The sequence below is a fragment of the Arvicanthis niloticus genome, chromosome 24 (genome assembly GCF_011762505.2).
Source record: "Arvicanthis niloticus isolate mArvNil1 chromosome 24, mArvNil1.pat.X, whole genome shotgun sequence".
NCBI classification, from domain to species: Eukaryota; Metazoa; Chordata; class Mammalia; order Rodentia; family Muridae; genus Arvicanthis; species Arvicanthis niloticus.
Window position 1 is genome coordinate 43,123,458 of NC_133432.1, and position 14,032 is coordinate 43,137,489.

The window sequence follows — 14,032 nt, forward strand, 5'->3', positions numbered from 1 at the left end:
CTGGAAGGACAGGGTGGGTTTGCCTAATCCAGTCATCTCAGGTACTTGCTGATGTATCAGTTCACACTGCAATCACCTGAAGGCGCAACAAGGCAAGGCAGTGAATTCCAGGCCAGCCTGGGCTGCAGAGTTAAGACCTTATCTCAATCCATCACAGCTTGTGAGGCTACCTTTTCATGGCTTGTGACCCTGAAGGACGATCTCTCTCTCTCTCTCTCTCTCTCTCTCTCTCTCTCTCTCTCTCTCTCTCTCTCTGCTTGTTTTGGTCAGGGTGTGCACTGGGGTTGGGACCCAGAGCCTTGCGTGAGATGCTGCACTCCTGGAGCACACTGGAGAGAGTCCATCAGTCAGGAAGCATCTGAGTGAAAGACACAAAGTGGGGAGAAAGGGATAGAGGGTAAGCTTGTGACCCGGACATAGCTGTGGGCATCAGAGTCACCTTGAGGCCAGTGGCTGTTCTTGCTGTAGGTGGTGAGGGATCTGGGGTTGGGGGGCGGGGCGGCTAATGCAGAAAGGTCTGCACTCCACACAGTTAAGAGGCTTTTATTGATGGGGAAGTATGTGCTGTTGAGTTTGCCTCTTAGACTTTATAGAAATGGGGATGGAAGCCACACATGTAGGTACTAAAGGCACTGTACATGGCTCCTCCCCTCCCCAAATGACTATCCAGTAACTTCTTCCCTTAAGAGGGCCATTCATTACTCCACCAACCCAAGGGAGCACAAGGAGAGCAGAGAATGAGGAGACCAGGAAGGAGTCACTGTGGTCAAAGTTCCAGTGCAGGGCACAGTTTGATGGTTCTGGGTGCCATGTCTTCCAGGCTAAAGATGCTGAGTATGTATCTGTGATACAGGATGCTCTGGTGGGGCTGTCTTGGAAAAATCTGAGACATAGTTGAATGAAAACATAAAATAAAAAGAGAAGGACATGATCACTCCCAAAGTATAGGGAAGATTTTCATTGTGACGTAAGGGAGGAAGCAGGCAGTGTGTAGAGTCCAGGCTGGCCGTGACCCCAGGTTGGCTGCGGCCGTGGCTGCAGGGGAGGGAGAACAAAAGAATAAATCTGAAAGAAAGGAAGAAAGGAAGAAAGAAAGGAAGAAAGAAAGATTCATTCAGAATCAAGAGATTAGGAAAACACCCTAAACAAGAAAGTGTATTCAAATCATCATTAAACGTATGAAGAGACACTCAACATAATCACCAGAGAAAACATATTGGAAGTGGGATGCCATCCTACCCCTGCCCACGCATCATCAGAAAGGCCCAGGTAAGATGGCAGAGTGTGCCGGGTTGGTAAACCGTGGATATAACCAATAAAACCACTTTGCCAGACTCTGAGATAGCAGCAACAAAAGCTAGACATGTATACCCTACGATCTAGGCCTGGACAGTCAACAGGCATGTGCATGGCTCTAACGGGCACATGTTCCACTGTCCACAGCAGCCTGGGTTACGGCAGCTCTGAGCTGGACACTACCCAAGGGTCTATCCAACAGCAGCAGAGACAAATCTGTCCCAATGCTTTCAGATGGAACACTCTAAAGCAACGAAACGGCAAACAAACAGCTGTGTGCAAAATACATGCACGCCTCCCAAAGACAGCGGAGACCAGAGGAGACCAGAGACAAAGGGCACAAACTGGACTCTGCTCTAAATGACGTTCCAAGGCAGAGGCAGCTTTACTGGTCGGAAGCAGGACTGGGGGGACTGGAAAGGACTGTTGGAGTTCCTGGGGTGCTGGTCATGGTATTTCTTACATTGATTGCTGATTCCAGGGGTGTGGACATTCATCGGACTTAGGAGCTGGGAACTTCTCCATGTGCCCGTTGAGCCATCCCAAGTCTGGAACATTCCTCTGACACACAGCTTCCACTGGTTCTGGAAAACCAAAGCAACTGCAAAGATTTATTGCTTGTGTTGTTTATATTATGTTGTTTATATTATTCATGTGACTTATATTTTTATATGACTTACATTCATATTTATGTTATATCAGAAAGCTTACAGGCTGTGGGCCCAGCTCGTCCAACAATGACTGTCTGCTGGATGGTCCAAGAATCCAGTAATTGTTCAGTCCACAAGGCTGGCTGTCTCAGCTGGTCTTCAGAGGATGCTGGAATCCTGAAGCAGTAGGTTGTAATGCCAGTGATGGAATGGCCTTGCCAGTGAGAGGGAGAGCCAGCGAGCTTCCTTCTTCCATGGGCTACCAGCAGGTATGGCCCAGCTTGAGATAGATCTTCCCACCTCAAAAGATCTGGCTTAAAGGTATACCCTCCTACCTCAAAGGTACAGATTAAAAGTGGGTCTTCCAACTTCAAATGATTTAATTAAAAAAAAATAAAATACAATTCCTCACAGGTGTCCCCAGCCATTTTAGTTAACTCCAGATGGTGTCCAGTTGACAACTAAAACTAGCCTGTAGATGATGACTGCCATTTAGGGTCACCTGCCCCAGGGCTACTGTGGAGGCAAAGTATCTGCTTGTCCTGTATTTGACCTTAACACCATCCATTTATTCACACACGCAAGACTTCAGACCAGTTCTTAATCAAGCGCACGAAGGCCATAACTATTAGCCTGGACTGTCTGTAGGGTAGTGAGGGTATTCACACCTTGAAGTGTGTGTAGGGTGGTAAGGGGCTTCGCGGATTACCAGAGGGTCATGGGGCACTTTCCATATTTGTATCCCTGCCTGTGTGAATGGCTGCCGGTGCTTGTCCTAACCCTCCCACAGGTTGGCAGAGACCAAGGAAAAGAAAGGCTGCTTTAAGGACAAAATTAAGTGACTGGGGCGTACTGGGTAGACAAAATGAGGGTGAAGACACACAAAAGCCCAGGCTCCTTCCCAAAGTCAGACTGTGGGAGACAATACAAGGTAAAGGGTGAATGGCCGAAGAGGAGAGCCAGCCTTTGACTCTGTGTTTCTCCCAGACAGCACAGCACCCGCCCACCAGAGCTCTGGTCTTGATCATGTCTTTCCTTGTATGTGACTGTTGCATGTTTTTCTTAAAGCCACACATGTCTGAGGAGACTCCCGATCAGTTGCCTCAGATACCAAGAACACGAGCTTGTCGGATATGAAGGCACAAGAAATGGCGACCCCCACCGAGGGAACACAAGTGTATGCCACCCATAGGCTCCCAAGAGAGGACTGCTGCTTGGAAAGCCACTGTTCCCAACCTGATTGTGATGGAATTGTCCCTTGTGTTTCCTGTCTCTCTGCCCCCTTAGACAAAGTGATGGAGGAAAATGACTATCAATTCTCTTCAGGCAGAGACCTGGGTAGCAAGGACAGTCAGTCCCAGAGAGCCTGGGTCCAGGAGAAGTCATGGAAGCGTTGGAGTGGGAAGGTGAGTATCATAGACTAAGCAAAACTACAGTTATGAAGTAGCAATGAAAATAATATTATGGTTGTGGGTCACCACAACATTAGGGGCCATATTAAAGGGTCACAGCATTAGGAAGGTTAAGAACCACTGCTTTAACCATGAGTAGCTTCCATCCTGTGCCTCTGAACATTGAGGAAACCACAGGCTAGGGATTGGCTGGCGATTGGCTCTGTCCCGGCTGTGTGTGCTCTGCAGAATGAATGAGCAGGAGAGCTCTTTCTCCCTGTCAGATTTGCTGGCTGAGTGAAAAGGCACACCTGGCTGGCTAGCTTGTAAACTGAATGGCCACTTTCTCCTGACAGTGACCTGCTCAGAGAATGATTTACTGTCAGTCAGTTGCGTTTATAAAAATGACAATATTCCAGCTGATAACATTGATAGATGTGAAATTCGGTATCTGCAGGATAAAAGCCACCGGCACCACCGAGACTTTTGGCCGCCTGGCAAAGGCACAGTATGCTGACTGCAGCTAGATACCCTGAAGAACGTTTAAGGTCCACAGGGACAGCCGTAGCTTTGAACCCAACACTAGGTTCTGGGCAGATCCCAGGAAGAAATGCTATGGAAGAAACACTTGGCTTTGTGATTCTCAGATAGCCATGAGCTATGGGGGTCAGTCACTCAGGTCACGGAAGACAGACGTGGGCATTGAAGCTGTGACCCTGACTTCCTTAAAAAGCGTTCTCCGTGGTGTGCTGGTAAGTACCGTGAGGGGGTGGGGTCACCTTATATCTGCAGGTTTCAAAGTTCTTGGGGGTGAGTCAGCTGTTCCTAATACTTCTTACAAGGCAGCCTGAAGCACAGGTTAGGCAGTGGCAAGGCAGGTCATGGAGTGACTAACCAAGCTGCTGCCCTTGTGACCCAGGGACAACCAGGGAAGGAGCCGGGGTCCGCAGAAGTCTCTCACAGTTTGGCCCCCACAAAGTGCTGAGCTGGATCCCCCAGGCAGGTATGTTAGAGCTCTGATTTCACTTCTGGGTGTGAAGCATTGAATCTAGAGGCCCACCGATGCTGGGCCACACGCCCTTGCCTCTTAAACAAACTTCTCTTCAAGAATTTTGGTTTAGTAGGTGTGTGCTAGGGTGGAGACGAGAAGCCTAGTTTAACCACATCCGTGGGCGACTGCCGTGTGTAACCACATTTGGACATTTGGCTCTTTAGAGGCAACGACTACGGAGTCAAGGCTGCAGAGGAACCCGATCACCACCAGAAAGGCCTTTTCCTTCTTATCTTCCTCAGTCGAGCGGGCTCTCTACCTAAAGGGGTTGTGTACCCCTTCAAGATGTCCTTGTGTGTTTGTGTTAAAAATCACTTTTGAGATTGTATTCACTCATTTATTTTGTATGTGTGGATGTTTGGGGTGTCTGCGGACCACCTGCATGCAATGCACCCAAGGAGGCCAGAAGCGGATGTCACATCTCCTGGAATTGGAGTTACAGGAGTTTGAGCCACCATGTCCGAGTTGGGAATTGAACCTGGGCTCTCTGGAAGAGCAGCCAGGGCTCCTAACCCCTGAGCCACATCTCCATCCCCATGGTTTTAATCAGGGTTGCTGCTTATGTGAGAATGGATAAGAAATTACTTCCAGAGGCGTGGCCAAAAATGCCTCTCTGTCCCTCAGAAAACATTAGCTGCCTGTGGTTCCTCAGGGAGGGGTGGAGCCTCATGAGCTCCTGCCCCCTAGAAAGATGTTGATGGGCCCAGTTCTGTGGAGGTCTTGTATCAGTCACCATGTCTACCATGCATCATGAGTACAGTGGCAACAAATACCCCACCCTTCTTCCAGCCCTTCCTTTCTTACTGCTTCTTACTCCCTGGTGTGGCCTGAGCCCAAGATGTTCCATTTGGGACTGAGAACTCATCAATCACTCATTCTCAACACTTAGTGAGTGAGTCACTTACCCACTGCAGAAAGAAGCTTCACCAACCAAAGCTGAAAGCTGTCCTAACCTTGCGGGTGCAAGCATACGTATGTGTAGGTAGTTTAAGAGGCACGGCGCTGCCACATAGCGAAACAGTGGCAGTGGCTTCCCTTCTTGAGCCTAGGGTCTTCTTCCTGGCTACAGGTTTTTGACCAATTTTACAGCCCCAGACCTGAGTTTCCTCCTGTGCAGCAGACTGCAAGTCTACTCAGAAAGTGATTGTTACCCCCATACAGCTAAGTCACTGTGGCACCAATGGGCACATCTTCCTGGCAGGTCAGGAGAATACACTCAGTGCCCACAGACAGGGTAAGCTAACCAATGACTTTCCTCTCCCAGTGGTCTGTGTAACGTCTTCCAGCATGATGGGAGTTTTCAAATCCTCTCCAGTTTAATGTCTGTGTTCTAAAAATGAAGCCTGTGTTGTCTTGCCATCTAGTTCTGGTGGCCAACCAAAAACAGTCCTGCCAGCATTGTTTGCCATGTAGTTTCTTTTTTAAAAAGGATTTATTTATTTATTTATTTATTTATTTATTTATTTAAGCTGGGCAGTGATAGTGCATGCCTTTGGGAGGCAGAGGCAGGTGGATCTCTGTGAGTTCGAGGCTAGTCTGCTCTACAGAATGAGTTCTGTTCCCCACCAAAAGTTTTTTGTTCCTTCCTTCCTTCCTTCCTTCCTTCCCTCCCTCCTTCCTTCCTCCCTCTCTTTCATTTTGTTTGTGCATGTGAGTGCATGGTGTATGAGCACATATGTAGGGTGTGTGCGTCTGTGCATGTTTGCAAGGTGCAGAAGAGGGTGTCGGGTGTTGTTCTTTATTACTCAGTACCTGATTCTTTGAAGCAGGGTCTTTCTTTGAGGGAGACCAGGGCTAAAACCCAGCAAGCCTCAGTGACTTTGTCTCTCCATTATCCTCAGAGGTGGCACCATGGGTATTTGAATAGGTGTTTTGTTACAAGGGCTCTTAGCTACTAAGCCATCCCTGGTCCCATATTTGTATTCATTCTCTCTCTCTCTCTCTCTCTCTCTCTCTCTCTCTCTCTCTCTCTCTCTTTCTCTCTCCCCACAGGGTCTCCCTATGTAGCCCTGGCTGTCCTAAAACTCACAGTGTAGACCCAGGAGCTGGCCTTGAACTCAGAGAGCCACCTACCTCTGTCTGCCAAGTGCTGGGATTAAAGGTGTGCGTCATTAAGCCTGGTCCTCATTTGTGTTCTCTGTGATAGGCATTCTCTCTTGGGAGGGATGAAATCTCAAACCAGCTCTAATTTGCTGATGGTTAAATATGCTGAACCCGCCTCAAGTTTTAAGTGGTAAAAGGAGAGAGGGAGGAGGTTGAAAGGACAAAAGGAGGATGGAAGGGGAGAGGGAGGAGGGTGGAAGGGGAGAGGGAGGAGGATGGAAGGGGAGAGGGAGGAGGGTGGAAGGGGAGAGGGAGGAGGGTGGAAGGGGAGAGGGAGGAGGGTGGAAGGGGAGAGGGAGGAGGGTGGAAGGTGAAGAGAGCTGAAGAGACTCAGCAGTTAACAGCACTTGCTTTTGCAGAGGGCCAGAGTTTGGTTCCCAGCGCTCATGCAGCGGCTCACAGAAGTCTGCAGCTTCAGTTCCAGGGGATCTGACACCCTCTTCTGGCCTCCATAATCATCAGATATGCAAGTGGTGCACAGACATACATGCAGACAAAACCTCATGCCTACAATAAAGTAAAGTAATAATTGAAAAAAAAATTTTTTAAAGAAACTTTGAGGAAAGGAAGTTTCCACAGAGGACATGAAGGGACCCTAGGAATGACACTGTAAGGTCACTGTAACACAGGTTGAGAAAGCAACCTATACTGACCCTGACCCACCCTCCTCCCTCTCCCCTTCCACATTCCTCCTTCTCTTCCATTCACTTTTGGGCAATTTCCTCTGTCCTGTCAACATTAATGGTGGCCTTGTGGGAGCGGCATAGTCATCTTGTCTGACCCCTGTGATAGCACCCAGCGAAGAATCTTCCCTACCTCACACGAGGAGGCACATGTCCTGAGTTACGGCAAAATGGCGGCAGTAAAGAAAGTCCTTTATCCTGATCTGAAAGGTTGATGATGGTATGTGGGCCTTAGAAAGCACAGTGCTTGCCCTGTTTTCCTAATGCTGAGCAGAAAGGACAACCCTTCCTGAAGAGCACAGATAAGTGTTTCCTGGAAGAACATGGGTCTCCTTCCTGCAGGTTATTTTCAACATTCGCACAAGGAAACATAAAGATGGCTTACTACGGAATAACCACACATCTGCTGACACCAGGGCTGGCAGAGCCCTCCAATCAGTCCTCTTGAGAATGAAGGACGCTGACATACCAGCTTCATCCTAAAGAGACAGGAGCCAATTAACGAGAAATGAAGGCGTTCTCGTACAGAGTCCCGGGGCATGTCAGCTCCTTGTGACAAGGCCTTGCACAGAGGTGAGGGGACTCACGGCCCTGAGTGACTGGAGTGATTATGTGACAAAGGGAGCGTGTACTGTGCTGTCAGCACAACCACACCTCAGAGTCCTTCAGGGCCAGGCTGCTATTTTGCAATGTCTTCATCCTGCACGCTCCCTGGCATAAGCTAAGAATGCAGGGTCTATTTTCTCACCAGCTAATCGCTTGAGCTGTCCCACGGTGTATGAGAAGAGTACCCAAAAGAATCTGGATTTTATTCAGTGAGAGAGAATAAAGAGATTTCAAAGGTTTTGTGCATGGAAATGGGTCACATAAAATCAAAATTATCTGGGCCAACTTTGTGTTATAGGACAAAAAACTTAGCCTAAATGTACCGGTAAGATATTCATATTATATAATTTTGTATTATATAAATATTATATAAAGAGACTACAAGCTAGTGGGATGGATTAGCCTGGCATCGTGGCAACGACTTTAGGCCCAGCACTCTGAAGACAGAGGCAGGAGGATCTCTGAGTTTAGGTAAGTTAGTCTACACGGTGAGGTGAGTGGTTCCCAGATCGGTCAGTGCTGTGCAGTAAGACCTTGTCTTAAATAATAAAAATGATTCTGATGATGATGAAATAGAAGGCCAGCCAGCTGGGCATGGTGGCGTGCGAACACAATCCCAGCATGCAGCATTCTGGAAGATGAGGATCAAAAGCTGCAGACCATCCTAGGCTTGGAGTCTGTCTGTTGCAAAATGTCCCTCTTTGCATGAAACCACACGGGTTTATCACTTGTTTGTTTGTATTCTAGATTGAGGGTATATTTTAATTTTTAAACATATTTTATTAATCCTTTGATAACTGCATACACATATACCCTCCATTGTTCCTCTTTTTCTATCCTGAATCCCACTCCCTGCTAACTCTGTCTCCCTCCTTTAAGCCCACAGAATCCAATCTTGGCAGCCTATAGACTCATGGGCAGGAGCTATCCATTGGAGTGTGGACAGCCTATGTGGGGCTGTATTCTTAAGGAAAACTGGCTCTCCCTTCCCTAGAAGCCTTGGAATACCTATGGGTCCCCAGCTGGGGAAGTGGATGCTCAGAAGCCCATCCCCCACTCCGCTATGGAGTGTTAACTGGCTTGATCCTGTGCAGGTAGCCACAGCTACTGTGAGCTCATGACCACAGCGGTCCACTTGTCTCCAAACGACACAGGTTCTCTCCAGTGCTCCCTGAGCTCTGTCTCTTACCATCTTTTCACTCCTGTGATGGTCCCTGAGCCTTGGGCACGGAGCGTGTGGTGTAGATGCCCTGTAGATCCATGATGGGCAGTCCACTGACACCTTTTCTCTGAGCTTTGACTAGCTGAACTCCAGCACTGACTGCTGCACAAAGGGACTTCTCTGTTGAAGTCTGAAAGCTGTGGGGTAGAGACGTGCATTTGGAGGGTAGCATGATGCTACGTCCATTTAGCAAAATAATAGCAATCGGTTCACCTGGCTCCTGTAAGCTCCCCAGCCATGGGTTCTGGGCCAGCTTTATAATATCAGGCCTCCTCAGAAAGTAGTCGGTCACCCATACAACAGTCCCGCCACGGGCATGTCTTGCCACACTGGTCACAGTGTCCACGTCTGGGTGACTGTTAATGACCCCTCCTGCCCTCCAGAAGCTAAATCCTGAGTTTCGAATTCATCTATCCATGCCCTTGCTCATGAGGTATTTATTGAACACCTACTGTTTATTAGAAACTGCACTAGATGCTGGCCATCACAAAGATGGGTCGAATGTACTTTCTGCTTTGAAGTGTCTCTGGTCAAGAGAGGACACCTTGCAATTATCCTCGATCCAAACAGGCTTTAGATATTAGACAGGAGCAAAGAAAAATTCCAGCAAGTGACTTTGTAGGTGGATACTCTTAAGCTAAAGTGATGTGGAAAGACCAGCTGTGATCCCACCACTTGAGGCAAGGGTCTGAGACAGGAGGGTTAAGAGTTCCAGGATGCCTGCTCTACAGTGGGAGATACTGTTTCAAAATAGACGCATACACTGTAGCTGATTTTTAAAAAGACTTACTTATTTTTATTCTATATGTATTAGAACTTTACCTGCATGTGTTTATACACAGCGTGTGCATGCAGTTCCTTAAGAGGCCAGAAGAGGTCACTGAATCCCCTAGTCCTGGAGTTACAGATGGTTGTGAGCTATACCATGTGGGTGCTAGGAACCAAACTTGGGTTTTCTGCATGACATCAGGCATCTTAACTGCTGGACAGTCTCTCCACTTCCTGTTGTTTGGATACACCAGTTTAAGAGTTTGTAAGATAACACAGAAAAAATACTAACAACATGTAGCTAATGAAATGATGGAATTTTCTTTATTTTTCCTGCAATGATCACTTCTTATAGATTGCAAAGGAAGCCTGAGAATATACCCTGCTGTCTCTTGGGGCTGTGGGGTGGGGGTGGGGGTGGGGGTGGGGCGAGCATGGGCTTCCTGCCTGCCTCAGCCTCCTGTTCCATCTACTTCGCAGTGAGAAGGTAGTTTACTTTCAAAATTGTTTTACCAGAGAGGCAGGACAGAGCAGGCCAGTAATCCTCAGGAGGCCAGAGTGGAAGGATAGCCAGCCTTGGGTACACAGGGAGTCTCTTCTTGTTTGTTTGATATGCAGGAAATGCAATCCCTGACCTGGCTGCCTGACAGGCTCTGCCCTGAGCTGCCCCATATCCTCTGACTTCATTACTCCATCCCAGCATGGTTGATTTTAAAAACAGAATGTTAAGTGTTGGTCTCCGTTTTCTTTGCTGTATGAGACTGTTCTTATCATCTCTGTGTCCTCAGTCCTTTCAGGTAGTGTAGAAAGAGAAATGACAAGTTGCATGGGGGTGTGGGGAGTGCCCTACACATAGGCACAATAGAGTCTATAGGCCTAGCCAAGAGTGTTGCCTCCTCGAACACTGCCTGACCAGCAGCACCCTCTGTGTATCGTGGGTCTTGGTGGCTGAAGGCTGCTGAGACCCTCATGACCCCATCTACTTTCCTGATCAACCCCCAAATCTGTCTCTAGAGGGAAAAGATATTGGTTTATCTGTTCTCTTACCTAGTTAAGGGAAATTTTATAAAATAAAAAAAAAAATCAATAAAACTTTCTGGCAGGTGAAATTGCTTAGCAGGTTTTTTGTTTGTTTGTTTGTTTGTTTGTTTGTTTGTTTTAAAGCCAGCTGTATAAGCCTGAAACCCTGATGTCAATCCTCAGAAAGTACCGGATGCAGGGCCGTGTGCAGTAGGGCACGCCTTTAAGCCCAACACCTGAGAGGCAAAGGCAAGGGATCCCTGTGAGTCCCAGGTTAGCCATTGGGCTGCACATCCGGAACCCCAGCTCTAGGAAGCTTGCCCCCAGCTAGTACACAGCTGTACCAACTCTAGCATTGTCCTCTCCACCCTCTGCCCTGGTTTTCTCTCTCTGTCTCTCTCTTCCTCCTCCTTCTTCTCTCCCTTCCTCTCCACTCTGAAACAAATATAGTCTTCCATTGGTGATTTTTCTTTTCTGTCTGTTTTTTAAAAAACAAAAATTTCCCCTTTCTTTTCTTTTTCTTTGTTTGTTTTGTTGTTGTTGTTTTGAGACTGGGTTTCTCATTGTAGCCCTGGCTGACCTGGAACTCTCACTGTAAACCAGGCTGGCCTTAAATTCACAGAGATCCCCCTGCTTCTGCCTTCCAACTGTTGGAACTAAAAGCATGGGCCACCACGCCCATGGCTTTAAATTTTCTTTACAAAAAAAAAATAATTTTTTTTTCAAATGTGATTTTTTTTCCTGGAAAAGATATTTCTTTCAACTGTGACTATTGCCCATGCTCTTCAGATATTCTTCCTTCCTTCCTTCCTTTCTTTCTTTCTTTCTTTCTTCCTCCCTTTCTTTCTTTCTTTCTTTCTTTCTTTCTTTCTTTCTTCCTTTCTTCCTTTCTTCCTTTCATTTATATGAGTACACTGTCCCTGTCTTCAGACACACCAGATGAGGGCATCAGATCCCATTATAGATGGTTGTGAGCCACCATGTGGTTGCTGGGAATTGAACTCAGGACCTCTGGAAGAGCAGTCAGTGCTCTTAACCGCTGAGCCATCTCTCCAGCCCTCTTTAGATATTCTTAAATAGTTTCACTCTACAGGAAAATCTCTCTGAAAACTAACTATTCCAGAATCTTCTTGTCAGCCTGTTCCATTCCATCTTCTTCCAGATAATGAATTTACTGAGGAACTGAAGGTTCTCTGGTGGGCTGTGTGACAGGGGATGAAAACAAAACCTCTCTGAGCTGACAACATCCATCTGATAGGACCATTCCTACAATATAACACACATGGACTGAACACTAGCTGCTCCACCTGGGTCCTGCACTTGATGCTGAAGACCCACCAGTGGGCAAAATGTTCTCACTCTTCAGAAGGTCACTGTGCAATAAACGCATAAAGGTCTGTGTTAGCAATACACTAAGAAAGGACAGCTTTGACTCTGGGGTCTCAGAAGGAGCATCCAAGCTGAGCCTGAAGGATAAATAGAAACAGCTGGCTGGATAAACATAAGCAATGGTGCTTCCTTCCGTGGCAGAGTCCCTGCCTGGCACTCAAGAGGCTGTGGGTTCCATCCCCAGCATAGCAGAGAGCAATTGTCAGCTCTGCAGGTGAGCAGATGTCTGCAGTGCAGCAGCTGAGACTGGGGCATGGCTGAGAAGAACAGAAACTCAATGAAGGCTGGAGAGCAACCAGGGGACATGCTAGGTGACATTTGGTTTGATGCAGAGGGGATAGAACTCAGGTCCTCCCGCATAATAAATTAGAAACTCTTGCTGTTCATCTACGTACCTGCTTCTTTTTGACTTTTTAAATTTTGAGACAGGGTCTCCAAGGCTGGCCTTGACCCCGGTCTATGGTTCTCATAGACTTGGAATTTGAAATAACTTCAGCCTCAGCTTCCTGAGTAAAGAAACTTCTAATCTGGACTAGAGAGATGGCTCAGCAACTCATAGCACTGGCTGCTTTTGTAGAGGACCAGGGTTTAGTTCCCAGCACCCATATGGTGGTTCACAATTGTCTGTAACTCTAGTTCCAAGGGACCTAATGACTTCTGACTTTCATGGGGACTGCAGGTAAAACACACACACACACACACACACACACACACACACACACACACACACGTAAAATAAATCTTTTTTCCCCCTTCCTTTCTCCCTCTTGCTCCAGCCCCCACTCGCCCCGCCCCCCCCCCCAAATCATTTTTTAAAAAGCTTTTTATAACTTGCCCTGATGGATGTTTGTCAGGGATCCTTGTGGTAGCTCAGATGGTGACAGAGAGGCGGGCAGGCTTAGGAGCTGATGGGAAGTGGTATACACACCTGCTTGGTAACAATTGAAGGCACCAGAAGAAGCCAAGCATAGCGTGTCCTCTGAGCTCAGAGTAAATGGACAAGCCCACAAGCTGAGTGTGGGTTATGGGTAGCTGAGTGTCTGCCCCGATAAAGGGATCTGGAGAGTTTCGTGTTTTAACTTATGCATAGGATTGTTATGGGAAAACTGCTGGCCAGCTTTATCCCACGGAGACTGTTGAATGGATGAGACTGGTTTGATCCCAAGCTGGCAGAGTTTTACCACTTACAACTGTGGTTTTAAATTAATCTGCAGCCAGAGCCAAAGATTGCCCTCTGCTCTTTGCGGGCTCTTGGCCCTCGCTTTAGGCATACGTGGGTGAACGCGACAGTGGGGAAGGACGCAGCTGAGACTGCTCACTTGCAGACAAAGTCCAGACCCTTGTGGGAGCCTAACAATCTTGCTCGCTGTGCGGAACTCATTTACTCTCTCGTCCTAGCTCTGATCACTATTGCGGTCGTGCACCGGCAGGGGGCGCTGCGACTTCACCGTTTCGAAGCTGCTTCCAGGCACCGCTCCGGATCTCGGCCAACGAATAAAATGCATTCAGTGATCCTGCAAACCCAGGGTAAAAGCTGCCAACGCCCGCAGAGAGTTGCTGGGGACCCCGGAGCTGGACTTCCCCCAAGCTTTGGGACCTGTGAGCACAGCCCGACTCGCGCCTTGCCTGACACTCTGCCCTGAAGATTTTCCGAGAACAGAGGGATTGCTCTTTTACTTTCTACTGAGTTTTGACTCATCCCCCCGCCCCCCCACACCCCACACCCCGCATGCTGCAGATCAAGACAGTCAACTCACCCCCGCTCTTGACCACTCCAGCAAGCATCATCTGAGCAAACTGTCACTGGTGGGTTTAGAGTAACTGACCAAGACAGAGGAGCATGCACAATGCCC

General features: G+C 47.9%; 1 long non-coding RNA gene across 3 annotated transcripts; it reads left to right on the forward strand.

The window, feature by feature from the left end:
* The first annotated feature begins 2,696 nt into the window (after positions 1 to 2,696).
* LOC143438229 (uncharacterized) lies at positions 2,697 to 10,159 on the forward strand. 3 transcript variants are annotated; one of them, XR_013107214.1, is made up of 6 exons: positions 2,697 to 3,352; positions 3,795 to 4,089; positions 4,257 to 4,340; positions 6,381 to 6,621; positions 6,851 to 7,394; positions 7,517 to 10,159. It is a non-coding gene; the product is annotated as an uncharacterized LOC143438229 (long non-coding RNA). The 3 variants fall into 3 exon arrangements; XR_013107215.1 differs by having other exon boundaries at positions 6,535 to 6,621; XR_013107213.1 differs by having other exon boundaries at positions 4,257 to 6,621.
* The last annotated feature ends 3,873 nt before the right edge of the window (positions 10,160 to 14,032 follow it).